A 12,193-nucleotide genomic window follows, 5' to 3' on the forward strand; every position below is an offset into this window, starting at 1 on the left:
CTAAGGCAAATTGCCCTCCAGGCTTAGATTTTTACAGAAGTGGCTCAGAAGGGTCACAGGTCTCCTTGGACAGGTAGGCACTGCTGCTGAGTACCCATTTAACCAGCTGAGAGGGGCCATAAGTATCTGTTGGTGCCAGAGATTTCTGTCCTTACCACCACTAACCAGCTGCTCTCCTACCAGATTTGGGTGAGAATGAGTTGTTGTAGCAGGGAGAAGAGACAGGAGTGGCAGTGAATGTCTTATCAGCAAGGACAACAGGCAAGAAGCCCACTGACAATCCCCTACTTTCTTGCTAAATAGTCCCACTCAACAGTAGGTATCTTGCACACCTGCTGCTGCTGCCAGACTCTGTCGCAGCCTGGCATGTACAGATGCACTTCAGCAGCCATTAGCTACATATCCCGTATGTGAATTCCCAAAGTTCAGAGTGATCTTTCTTAAGATTGTGTGAGGAAAGGTGATGGAAATTTGTCCTGTATTTAAGCAGCAAACAAGGACTCTGGTAACCTGCATTTCCTGTGGCCTGTGCACCCTTGTGTAACCTGAAGTAAATCACTGAATTTCAGTGCTTCTATTCTCCACCTACTAAATGAGGATTTTTTTTCTGTCTTCTCCCTGTTTATTTAAGCTGTGCTGACTTATACTGTGTGTTTGTACAGTGCCTGACCTAATGAAGTCACTTCTCAACACTGTCATCCTGCAGGTACTGCTCAGAATCCAGACAGCTGCCAGGGTTACTAGGGCCAAGCTGCACAGACTTCCTAAGGGCAAGATGAGACAATGAGACAAGAGTGATGTCTTGGAGAGTTGCTGAAACATGGGTGCATTGCCACCAACAGTGACACTGGGGCAGGAGCCAGCTCAGCTGAGAAGTAAAGCTTTTATGATATAGAATCATAGAATAGTTAGGGTTGGAAAAGACCTTAAGATCATCTAGTTCCAGCCCCCCTGCCATGGGCAGGGACACCCCCCACTAAACCAAGCAAAAATACACACACTCCCCAAGTACTGAAGGTTTGGGGTTGATATGTCAAGAGCACTCCATAAGCAGTAAGTCTAGGTGTATGTGCATCAGATTCAAAAGAATTCCTCTCCAGATCAAGAGCAGCTGCTCTGGGCATAGTAATTGTGAGGGGAAAACAAGGCTCTGCTGTGTTTACAAAGGAGCAGCAAAATCCTCAGGTGCCACTTTACTCTAACCTGAAGAGTGAGAACATCTGCTTTTAAAAGGTATGTCAACTTGTCTGATCTCCCATGTCCTTACATTTTTCTGCTGCTATTGTTAAAGTCATGAAGCCTCTCTGAAGTACAGCTCATTTTGTTTCTAGCAAGTGGTATTTTCTGGGTGCCTCAAGGACTGTGGCTGTTGGCAATTTATTGGATCTGTCTTCTTTCATTGCTGAATTACACTGGGTAATAGATATCCACTGACATGGCTTCAATCAGGAGCCTGGGTGTGAGGGGTCCTGTCCACAGTGAAGTATATGAACTGAGAGGACTAAAAAGTACCTGCTGGCTACAAATGGAAGGATGAAGATAACTACTGAATATCTTGTTCAGTTTGAGGCTTTGGTTTTGCATTTTAATGGTATCTCCACTCTTGAAGTGTCTATTGGCTGCTGGTTTCACATAAAAGGAAGAATTTCATAGTTCTATAACTGCAAAATCTTGGAGCTAGGAACTCTGTGGTGGCTGCTAATGGCTATCGTTTTATCTCAACTCTGAGTTACCACAGCTCTGAAAAAACACAGAAAGATGTATATGTTTTATGTGCTAGACTGCTGGGCCTTCAATAAATTCTCAGCAAGGATTCAAAGATCAGTGATTTGAAGGGAGTGCAGTGATGCTCACCTAAAAAGCCCTCTCTCTGGCATTGTACTGAGATGAGAGATTGCAGATGTTGGTGTCCCTAAACAAAAGGGCTGGGCTCTGAAGTGAGACACAGCAGGTAGGACCTCTAAGACTAAATAACAGGCTTTCACAGAATGACCTATGGTTTCAGAGGCCTTCCATCATTAAAATAGGGGGAAGCAATGTTCCTCTGTCCTCTTTAAAGCTTTCTGATGCTTCCTTTGAAGATTCAGATTGGGGTTGCATGTACTCACAAACTGTAAGCATCATATATCTATCATATTACTTACCATCTTAAATCTAACGACTTCAAAGCTTGAAGAATTTCCGAAATAGTTCCTTTCCACTTACAGTATGTCCATGCTTATTTTTTCCTTACATAAAGAGGTATTATTTGTTTTATTTTCTTTTTATAACCCAGCAGGAGAAGGGCTTTGAATGGAATAAGTAAATTGGGAAGAAATAAGATGTTTTTTATAGTATCCCACTGTTGCTTCTGCTTCCTAGAGTGTCTGGACTCTTTCTTAATCTTTTTTGTGTCCTGTCCTGGTAGAGGTGTAAAGGCCTTCAAAGACTGGGTGAAAACTACAGAGTTTACCCTAGCAGAACTCCGAACTACTTGCACCATTGTCTCCATTCACTGGAGTTCAGTGATGTGATTAAAATCTCAGCTAAACAATCTGTTCCTCCCTAAATTTGTTTATCTGCCTTCCTTACTTTGTTTAAAGCCTGCTAAGTAGCATGGCATGGCCATGAGCACCAGAACAAGGGGAACCTACACTGTGATAAAAAGCTGTGATGTCAACATAAGGCTTAAAAATGTATGCATTTAAAAATTAATATTTTGTCAGGTTTTTACATAAGTACAGTTTGCAACTCTAGTGGCAACAGCTGTTAGGTGCCAGATTCTCTGAAAGGCTTCTACTCTCTTTTAATATTATGAAACTGGAATGTATAATGTGGTTTGTTTGAATCATATTCTCTGTGAGATGAAAGCAAAATGATTTTTCAGAGACAGCTTTTATAAGGTCTTCAAAGTGCGTTTACTGTTATTTCCATCCAAAAATTGAAACCTAGGAGCATGAAAGAAAGCTTTCTGCCTAGCACGCTCATGATCAGCTTTCAAATCAATTTTCAATTGACTTTGCTTTTAAACTTTAGCAAACAGCCCAATTTTGCATTCACTGAAGTAATTTTGAGACCTACTGGTCACTTAAAGACGTAGTGAGCTGATAAATCTTCAAAATTCCAGACTACAGCTGAGCAGTAAGCTGAAAAACTGCTCCCCACCCACACAACGTTTGTCTTCCCTGAAACCATGTTCTTTCATCCTCCTCTCCTTTGGTTTGTTTCTTCCTCTTTTTTTTTCCACCCAACCATAATACAAGCCGGTGACCTCCCTGGGATAAGGGTTGGTTTTCCTTTTGCAATGTTCGTATAGCACACAATTATAGACTTAAGGTTTCTAACTGAAACTCTTAAGCATTGTGACTAGGAAGAATAATTACCCTGTTTTTTTTTTTTTTTTTTTTTGCTGAAGTTTTAGAAACTGCAACGAATATCCAGTACTTACATGAGTATCAGACGCCCACTGTGTCTCCACATAAGAGACTGAAACCTTCACGTGGCAGTTCAGGCTAACTGGTGAAACTGTCCACAGCCCTGGGGAAAAGAACTCTTTGGCTGCACTGAAACTTTTGTAGTTCTTATCACCAGCAGCCAAACAACTCAGGGCTTGAGAAAAATCCAATCTAGAACACTTAGTTCTGGTTCATATTTTGCTGACTGAAGTCTACTTTTAATACTAGAAATCAAAGCAAAAGAGTTATTTGTTCTTTCCACTGCTTCCTGCAAAGCGATTTTTTTAGCACCCTTCTTTTCCAAAATGGAATTTAATGTATTAGTCAAAATCCAAACATGTTCAGGGGCTGGATGCAACTGCCACACACTGGAAAAGCTGCAGACCAGCACAGCTGCTATGGTTTGTGTGTGCTATATTTTGGAATGCTGTTGGCTTGGAAGAGCGGAAATTGCAAGTAAATCTAAGCTCATTAAAGTAATTATAACCCCACTTCAGTTCTGCTATCTGCCTAAAATTCTTAATAACTTGTTGCTTTCTTTAAAAAATGAAACTAAGCCCTCCCCCTGTACCTAGGGAGCCAGTGTGTCTTTCTTTTTACTCATCTCAGGAAGAGATGGTCTCACAAAGCCAACAAGTAGCTATATTCCATACATGTTCATTCTGTAGGTGACCAGGAATTATAAGGAGCACTCACAAGCTCCTGTTATTAAGAGTACTGATAAATCATGGAACAGTGGTTGGAGAGCATAAAACAAATTGTTTGTGCTTTGTTTTATCATCTCAGAAAGATGACAAATTACATTACAAAGTTACATTAGCTGTTGCCCCTGAACACTAAGCTCAAGGAGCCGTGATGTTATCATTATACTACCTACAACATTATACACTGAAGCAGAGACTTTAGATTTTTCAGAGCCCTTCTGGGATTTTAGGCGTATCTCCTATAAAATGTTGTTTCCATACACTGCAATCTCTGTGAAATCTTTTTTCTATCTCTGCTATGCCTTTTTTAAGGAGAGATGAGCAACTGAATTTGCTCTTCAAGGTGTGCACTTAACTTGATTTACACAATGTAATTGCAGATCAACAGCCTGCTGTTTTTTACAGTGTAATGTAAGGGTGTCTTCACTCAGCTATTGCCAGGAGGGTCGGAGCACATCCAAGAGCTAACTATGTGCACACGGAACATGTGCTCCCTACCACACCAGCTGCAGGGACAAGCCAGTCTCTGCACATCTGTGGGGTTTCAGCACTATGCCTCTTGAAATTGCCTGTGAAATTCTCTTGTCGCAGGTTTTAGTGTGTTGTGCTGGGCATTTAGGTATTTCATTCACTGTATGCTAAATCTTACCCTGTGAACTCAGTGCTATACGCTTCCTGTGCTCGCACCTCCTTTGGGACGCATGCAGTACCTGAAGAACAAAGCACAGCTTCGAAATAAGTAACTGTTGCAAGTGGATGGATTATTATGAAATGACTGGCTTTAATGAATGTTTCATCCCACAACCACTTGGTCAGAAAGCCTCAGTCAGAACTTGCTTCTCTCTGTCCACTACAGTCAACCGAGATACAAATTCATCAAAAATTAAACCTTCTTAGTTCTGATGTGCAAGGTGTGTCTGTTTATCTGATCTTTTACAACTCCAGCAAACCTCAGCACCCTCAGAAATGTTAAATACTCAGCCAATATTTAGAAAATTCTTTAGAAAAGCAGGAATTTAATTGTACTTTTCTTTTTTCTTCATCGTTACTCTGGGCTAGTAATGATCACAGTATTGCAAACCAAACAGTTTCTGATACACTGCTACTATTTGCATTATTATTTGGATAGGGGAAAATACCTTCACATATTGAATCTAGCTGTGCAGGGACAAAATAAAACAGGTGCTGCTCTTGTATTGAAATTGTAGTATTCTTAATCTGCTTGCAAACTGCTTTCATTGTGTAAGAGTGATATAGTTAAAAGTTGTGCAACCCTCTTCAAAGGAAGCATTGTGAGGAGATGGTGGCTGATACTGAAATCTCAGTTTGATAGAATCTTAAACTGTTTGGAATAACTCTGGCATACAAAAAAGCTCTAAAATGTCCATGGCTTTTATGGGGAAAAAATATTGGAGGAACTTTTTACAAGGGCATGTAGTGATAGGACGAGCGAGAATGATTTTAAACTGACAGAGTGGGTTTAGATTACATATTAGGCAGAAGTTCTTCCCTGGGAGGGTGCTGAGGCCCTGGCACAGGTTGCCCAGAGAAGCTGTGGCTGCCTTGTCCCTGGCAATGTTCAAAACCAGGTTGGACAGGGTTTGGAGCAACCTGGTCTAGTGGAAGGTGTCCCTGCCTGTGGCAGCAGGTTGGAAGTGGACGAGCTTTAAGGTCCCTTCTAACCCAAACCATTCTGTGATTCTATGAAAAAATAAAGCTCTTGGAACCAGTGCTGTAACTGGCAAGATTCTGAATAGCAGCACTGAGCAGCCCAGCATTCCCTGCAGAAGAGTGTGGTTGACTCCAGTCAAACAGCAAAACAACAAAAATGGTGTCAGGGCAGGCGGGTGGAAGGTGAGGAACCTGTAGCTGTGGTGACAGTACAGATGTCTCTGATCAGTATAAAACCATTGAAGAAAACATGTAGGTCAAGATCCAGTATCACACACTGAACACTTGAATTTCTCATGGTGCATAAGTTTTACCTCATGCACTGAAAGATTAAGGTAGCAGGGATGTTTTCCATTTATTAAAGAAACATCTTTGCTGTTTATTTTTAGTGCCAGCTGCTTAGGGAAGTAGGTAAGGAGACTGGAAACCAGGGTACCTGCAACAACGCTTTTTTCTACCCTTTAGCAGCAGCTTAACTAGTCTGGGCTGGAAGTTTGTGACTATAAACTTGGTATCATATGAATCGTGGAATCAGCTACGTTGGACAAGACCTTTAAGATCATCAAGCCTGACTGTTACCCTAGGACTGTCAAGCCCACCACTAAACTGTGTCAGTAAGGGCAAACTTATCTCCCCTCACGGCTGCCCCTCCTGATCTCCAGTCACAGCCACCCTCCATCTGCCCTTCCATAGTGGCCCCACACTATACAGCTGCTGCCCCTACCCCTCATGGCAACCCCTCATCTCCCCTTAAGATCTCCTTTCATGGCCACCCCTCACAGCCCATGGCTGCCCCAGCTCTCACCTCACAAAGGCCCCATCACCCCCTTCATGATCTTCCCTCATGGCTGCCCATGCCCTCACCTCACAATCTCCTCTCAAGGCCGCACCTCTCCTGTCCCCTCACAATCTCTCCTCTCAACAGCCCCTCCTCTCCTCTCATGATCTTCCCTCATGGCTACCCCTGCTCTCCCCTCACAATCTCCCTTCATACATCATGGCTGCCTCTCCTGTCCCCTCACAATCTCCTCTCACCCCTCACGGCTGCCCCTCCTGTCCCCTCACGATCTCCCCTCATGGCTGTCTATCTCTCCCTCCCACCGATCAAGTATTCTCCATTAACTAATTTTAACGCCAGGTTTACAGACACGTTGCCTTGATGAAGGCAGTATGAAGACAGGATCTATGCTTAACCTTTATGAATCACATGCTGCTATTAAATGAACACTCAGCATGTTACAGGGGTTTGTGATACAAGTCCTTAATGCACAGATGCTGTTCCACCCAGCCTCAGGAAGAAGGTGCACTGCTCACTCAATGGCACGGCACGGACAGTTGTTGGACTGTTCCCTGTGCTCTGCATGCCTGGAGTCACCACCACTGCAGCCATGCTGTCAGGGGATGATGCAACCAAAATTCACAGAACTTAGAAGGTGGAGACATAATTTTGGTCACCCTGAGACAACAATTGTTCTGTATGACTAGGAACGTTTATGAGCTGGTACCACTGCTTTGCAGCTAACACACCTAGGCAGCACTGAAGGCGCAGCTCAGCGTGGCTGTCAGTGTGAAGGAACAAGGCTTTTTGTTTGTTAGCCTGCTATATGGCATGATGTTTGTGAAATGAAAGCAGTAAAATGCAAATGTTAGACTTCATGTGAAGGTATGTATGAAATGAGAACAGGTTTAATTAACTGGTCTAATCAGAGTGGCAACTGATATTGTAACACACAGCAACTCCATCTCCTACCGCTCTGAGCTTTGTTATTTATTGTGAGGAAATAAATTATATTTTTTACCTCCAACTACTTTTTAATAATCAAAGCAAAATAATTCATGCACCTTGTAAGCTATCATACATAAATTCAGCAGATGTGGCAAAGATAATAAAAGGCTTCTTTGTGCAAAACATTTTGTATGTCAATTTAAGAGATAGTCTTAAGAGCAAAACGTGTTGCAATTTGTCAGCAATTTCATTGTTACAGCTTATTTTCAAGGGGGTTCTCGAAATCCATGCTGGGACTCCTGTAGTATTTTATGTAGGAACTTGATATTCTTAGGCGCATATAACATCTTCTAATACTTTTTTAGCTCTAGATCTAGAGTACAGCTGAAGAGGAGTAACTTCAATTTTTGAATGTACAACCAAGCTAAAGGTTACTGTAATAATGACCATTATTATTAGACATACATTAATTATTATTACTCTAGTCTAGGCCTGCTGTGTCACTGCACTGAAATGCAATTAATTTTCTCTTTCATACACATTGAGAAATCTGCTTGGTTTCCACATGGAGCCACAAGAACTGGTGCTGTGAGGCTGCCAACATGCCTCTTCTCATGAAGACAGAGGTGTTGGGACCCCAGCACTACATGCCAGCCTTCTGTAGCTGGCAGTGCACTGCCCTTTGCAGTAATTAAATTTTCTTTATGACCATTCCTTTGTGGTTTACAACTGATTCAGCTCCATGATGCAGCTGGTTTCTTCCTCTCCTTTTTTTCATTTGTTTCTGTCCTTTGCTGATCTACAGTTCTGGCTGTAACCCTCTGCATCAGCAGTATATGGGATGTGGGTCATGTATCTTGTTTCACTTTTCATTTGATTTGCATGCTACTCACAACACATGGTGTTACTAAAAAGTAGCTGCTGAGGTGAATATCTATTGAACTGGATAATTAATGTCATTAGCCTGTTCTATGGAATGATGGTATTTAATCAGAACAAAAGGAGTATTGTGCTTATCTGGCCAAGGAAATTAAGCCCACTGACTTGGCTTGGGAAAGAATTTCTCTTATGCTGCATTCCTATATGTGGTTGTATAACCACAGTCATGCTTGCTGTAATGGAATTTAGCTTTAAAATGGCCAGCACTAAGTGAAAGCTCTGACATGGTGTCTTGCTAGAGTGAGTCTCTCATGAAAGGCTAGCTTTTAATTTCCATTAATTTCTATTTCCATATGAAAGAGAGTCCTTGTGAAGTACACGTGCAGCCTTGCAAGTGGATGTCTGATGATCCTTTGTGGTTTTGTAGTTACCTGGGCACTGTGAGGTAGCTCCTGCAGTGCACAGGTTGATATGCATTAACACGTGCAGCCTTGCAAGTGGATGTCTGATGATCCTTTGTGGTTTTGTAGTTACCTGGGCACTGTGAGGTAGCTCCTGCAGTGCACAGGTTGATATGCATTAAAAGGTAACCTAAGGCTCTGCTGGGTAATAACGCTAAAATTTTCTAGAGTTTTCACTTTCCACCCTACGCAGATTCTCTCTTGGTAATGTTTCAACCAGTTCCATGGTCCATACCTCTTATAAGATCTATCTAGGCTTCATATTTCAGGCCTGGCCCTCCCAAACCTGCTTTGAACCAAAATTATCCCTGGACCATTTAGGAATTAAAAACAAAATAAATCCTATTTTATCATAATAAAACATAATAACAGCCGCATGTTATGCAAGTGAAGTTTGTCTCGGAACACAAAGGTTTGTTCCAAGCTACCTCTCCTGTGTGGAAAATATACATAGACTATATGTATGAAACGTATGTAGAAAATAATATATTACCATGTACCTTGGTAAATTGGAATCAAAGAATACTTTTAGCCTAGCGAAGCTGAAGTGGCAGTTGTTTTCAGGAGCTAAGGAATGCTGAGCCAGAAAGAACTGAGAGCCATAGACATGTTAGACAGGAAGTGAAAAAAAAAATAGCTGTATGCGAAATAACCCAATACATAAATTAGACACCTCCTCATTTTGCATTACAAAGTCTGCACATGGCTCGAGTCTTTTCCCCTTGTTTCCTCATACACAGATCATTCAGTTATTTTCACCTCTCATCTAGTAACAGCCCATTCCCCCCACTTAGCTACATACTTGAAAAGAAAGTTAAGAATACTTCTTACTGTACACCTCCTTCATCCAGGACTTCTAAGGGATAATCAAAGCCTTGCTTCACCCCTACCTTCAATTATCAGAGGTTGAATGTGTCAGCTTTCTTACACTCCCACTAATTTAGATACCATTACTCCCTTCGTAACACCTGGAACACCTGCCCACTCTGCACGTTTGACTTCTAAAGTAGCATGAAGTGCATGGGAGGAGCCGATCAACTTGAATTGTTATTTAATAGCTGTTTTGCAGAAATGCCTACAGGCATTAATTAAGATCGAAGTGCTAAACACTAAGAAGACTTACACTGAAAAATAGTTCCTGCCCCAGACAGTTCATAATTCACTTTATGGCAAGTTACAACAGGCAGATGAGATAAATTAACTGTAGGGAGGGAGAGAGAAGTAGTATAATCTAGTTCTCCAAGCATTTTCTGGACAGTGTGGATCACTTTCATATATATATTTGCAAATAAAAGTATGCTTATTTTGCTGAAGATAGTAATTTCTGATTTTAAAATTAGCTCTCTGATGTCATAAAACTCTTCTTCCAAAGAAACACCTACAACATTCCTTCTTCACCTAGTGTATGCGTGTTGGTTATACTGTACTCTACCTGTGTCCCTCCCTTTTCAAGGGCACCAAAATCTGTTCTTATGTATTGACTGGTTTTCAGCAGAGAAAAAGATAAAGGCTATTTTTCCTCATTTTATGTTTAAAATTAAAATACTCCAATAAAACAGGAGCTGGCCCATATCCCTCCTTGTGGAATTAATTGTAAAATATGTTACTATAAAGCTGTGTTAGAAGTGTGAACAGATCTTGGTAACAATCAGACATTAAAGTTTAGAAGACTGTAATATCTAATAGGCTTATTTTTCCATTAAAAAAGGGAATACATTATTTTGTAGGTGGAGATAAAGGTCAATTTGATTTCAGCTTGTCAAATATTACGAATAAATCTATTATCTCTGGTAATATTCCTTAACAACGTATAACTTGGTTTCCACCAATTTTAAATTATTGGAAACCATCCAAGGAATAATTAAGGCCTGCCTTTACTGTAATGGAAAGTGCTTTTCTTTCACATTGCATGCTGTGCAGTCTTTTATGCTATGTAAAAGTAGGTTAAAATACTGCCAAATCAGAAACCTTAATGGCTAGCCTTAAGGGTAGTAACTTACCCCTACTTTTCCATAGATGTAAAAGCACTTTCCTATACAAACAGGCCACTTCCTCCAAAGAGAGGAAGATCAGGATGTAAATAACTAGCAAAGATAAAAGCAGCGAAACATTAATCTCAGATGTAAGCAAATGAGAATTTTGCTATTTTTAGTAGGACCATAACAGGCCTCTTAACACTTCAACTATATGAAACCTTGTCTACAGCACACTGTGGATTTTTTTTTCCATTAAATTACTTCTTTTATACATCACAATTATTTGTGATTTGAAATATAAAGTGCAATGATTGAAAAGGAAAAAAGAAATGTGATTGCCAGAATATTCTTAAAAATTCATCCCTTTCAGCAGCCACACCAAGAAATCTGAAAGTCCTCTAGAAAAATGAAACCAAGTTTAATATCAAAAGCGACACCTTTTTACTGGAAACCAACTGGTCAAAGATTTCGATGATTGTGATACAAAGTAAAGAAAACACACTTAGAATGGTAGACTTCATCAGCACAAGAGCTTTAACTGGCAGTTAAATATATGCTTCTTTCAAAAAGATTGATTTATTTTTTTATCTAAGAAATGGTTATATATGAAGACCTTTCTAGTATGCTTCGCTCTGAAACCAGCAAATCTGTCTTGTGTACTACTGCTATTTTACATTGAGCTGGCGTACACCCAACACGGGCAGAAGTAACCATCCAAATTGCCACAACTACCTATAGTTGTGGCAAATGCATTGTGAAAATTGTTCCATGGGAAGGAATAGAACGAAGGTGGGACAGCAAGAACATCAGAGACAAAATACCCCCGCAGTCCTCCTCTAAAACTTGTATGCTCTGCAAGCAATAACACAGCAATATGTCTTATTAGATGCTAGTAATTAGTTCTGACTTTGAAAGACTTCACTGCCCAAATCATGCTTAGGTCTTAAAATGAAGAATAACTTAACATAGCCCTGTGCCGTGGGAAACATTCCTTGTAGCTAACCTAGGTGACATTACATTCATTCAGAACTGAGCACTGCTGCCCTTTCTGTGCCAGGCATTTAACAGGTCGACTTCATCCACTCTGTTACCCTCAGCTGCTCCCGGACTGTTCTTTTCCTGTTTCGTAGGGACAAGCAAAAAGGCAGTAAGAGTACGGTAAGAACATACAACCGCGCCTGGACCCTTGGGCCACTCTCTCTTGTTTATGTAACACCAGCAAGAAACCCCGCTTACAGCACTTCCCTCTCACTTCGCCCCTATCAGTGCCTGCAGCGATCCTAGGCGGCGGTGGCTCGCAGCCTGCGGTATTTGCTGCGTCACTCAAAGAGACCGAGCTCAG

The sequence above is a fragment of the Lathamus discolor genome, chromosome 2, assembly GCF_037157495.1.
Source record: "Lathamus discolor isolate bLatDis1 chromosome 2, bLatDis1.hap1, whole genome shotgun sequence".
In the NCBI taxonomy this organism is placed as follows: Eukaryota; Metazoa; Chordata; class Aves; order Psittaciformes; family Psittacidae; genus Lathamus; species Lathamus discolor.